We start from the raw sequence: 2,138 nt of genomic DNA, 5'->3' as shown, positions 1-2,138 counted from the left end.
CTAATAAAAATATACTAAAAAATAGCTAGATCCTACTAAAAACTACATAAAAGTAATGACAAAAAGCGTATAAATTATCCGCTCATCAATGGTCTCCAAAGCTTAGAAAGCTAAAAAATATGTCACTAGGTAAGCTTTCGATCCAATTTCACAATTCCACAATCTCAATGCATGAAATAGGTAATGCAAATAAGCGCAATCATAAACAAGCATCACCCAACAAAAAATGCATTGATAATACACTATTGCCTAATCATGATGAGATGCTTTAAATCACATAGTGGCCAAGCATGCAATTCAAAATATTTAAAGTGCTTGAAGGCAATGTCAAAAGAAATTGGTATGCAAACACATTAAGCATTAAGAACACAAAATCAAGCAACAATTTATAACCTCAGTACAGAAACCGAACAATAATATTATCAGCACTAAGAAACAGCAAATCAAATCAATAATCCAACACTTATCACTTAAAATAGAAAATTAAACAAAAATGAAACTAACTAAATAGCTAACTAACTAAACTAACTAATGGTTGACGATGTATGGTAGCGTTGGATGATGGGTAAGAGAAGGGAAGAAGAGAGGAGAAGAGAAGAAATAGAAAGAAGAGATGAAAAGAGGGGTGGTGAAACAGGGCAGTCCACGCGTACGTCTGGTGTGATACGTAAGCGTGGTGAGGTGAAAGGGGTACGACGTGTACGCGTGGGTCACGCGTACGCGTAATGGTCAAATCAGAGAGAGGCGACGCGTACGCATGGGTGGATTTTGTGCTAGAGGCACAATTCTAGCCCAAAATGCGCGCAAATCTCTGGAATTTGTATGTGAGGTGCAGCATTAGGGGTGTCACGCGTACGTGTGGGCGAGGCATACGCGTGAGTGGCTGAAATGCTGGTGTCACGCGTATGCATGGGGTAATGCGCGCGCGTGGTTGGTGCTCTGTTTTTCAAAATTTTTCAAGTTCTAGTACCAAACCAAGAATTCCAAACACTCAAATAGCTACCAAAACACCATAAAACCTTATTTAACATACTAGACTCTCAAATAAACTCAACTAACTAAACAAAAAATGAGATTAAACTTATTTTACCAACATATATAAAAGAGAAAAATGAAAAAGATGTTACCTGATGAGCGGATATTTTATACGCTTTTTGGGGACAATTTCATGCAGTTTTTAGTGTGTTTTAGTTAATTTTTAGTGAGTTTTTATTAGCTTTTATGAAAAATTCACATTTCTGGACTCTACTATGAGTTTTTGTATTTTTTTTGTGATTTCAGATATTTTCTGGCTGAAATTGAGGGACCCGAGCAAAAATCTGACTCAAGGCTGAAAAAGGACTGCTGATGCTGTTGGATTCTGACCTCCCTTCACTCGAAATGGATTTTCTGGAGCTATAGAAGTCCAATTGGCGCGCTCTTAATTGTGTTGGAAAGTAGACATCCAGGGCTTTTCAGCAATACATAATAGTCTATACTTTGCTCAAAGATAAATGACATAAACCGGCATTTAATGCCAGTTCCATGTTCCATTCTGGCGTTAAACGCCAGAAACAGGTTACAAGTTGGAGTTAAACGCCCAAAACAGGTTACAACCTAGTGTTTAACTCCAGAAACAGCCTATGCATGTGTAAAGCTCAATGCTCAGCCTCAGCACACACCAAGTAGGCCCCAGAAGTGGATTTCTGCACTATCTAACTCAGCTTACTCATTTTCTGTAAACCTAGGTTACTAGTTTAGTATTTAAACAACTTTTAGAGATTTATTTGAATACCTCATGACATTTTAGATCTGAACTTTCTATCTTTGACGGCATGAGTCTCTAAACTCTATTGTTGGGGGTGAGCAGCTCTGTTGTGTCTCAATGAATTAATGCAATTATTTCTGTTTTCTATTCAAACATGCTTGTTTCTATCTAAGATATTCATTCGCACTTCAATATGATGAATGTGATGATCCGTGACACTCATCACCATTCTCAACCTATGAACGCGTACCTGAAAACCACCTCTATTATACCTTAGATTGAATGAGTATCTCTTGGGTTCTTGGCTCATGAGTCTGATCGCCTCTCCTAACAACAGAGCATTCAGATCCGTGAGACCAGAGTCTTCGTGGTATAAGCTAGAATCCATTGG

The sequence above is a fragment of the Arachis duranensis genome, chromosome 7 (genome assembly GCF_000817695.3).
Source record: "Arachis duranensis cultivar V14167 chromosome 7, aradu.V14167.gnm2.J7QH, whole genome shotgun sequence".
Lineage (NCBI taxonomy): Eukaryota > Viridiplantae > Streptophyta > Magnoliopsida > Fabales > Fabaceae > Arachis > Arachis duranensis.
This window is presented reverse-complemented; position numbering follows the sequence as displayed.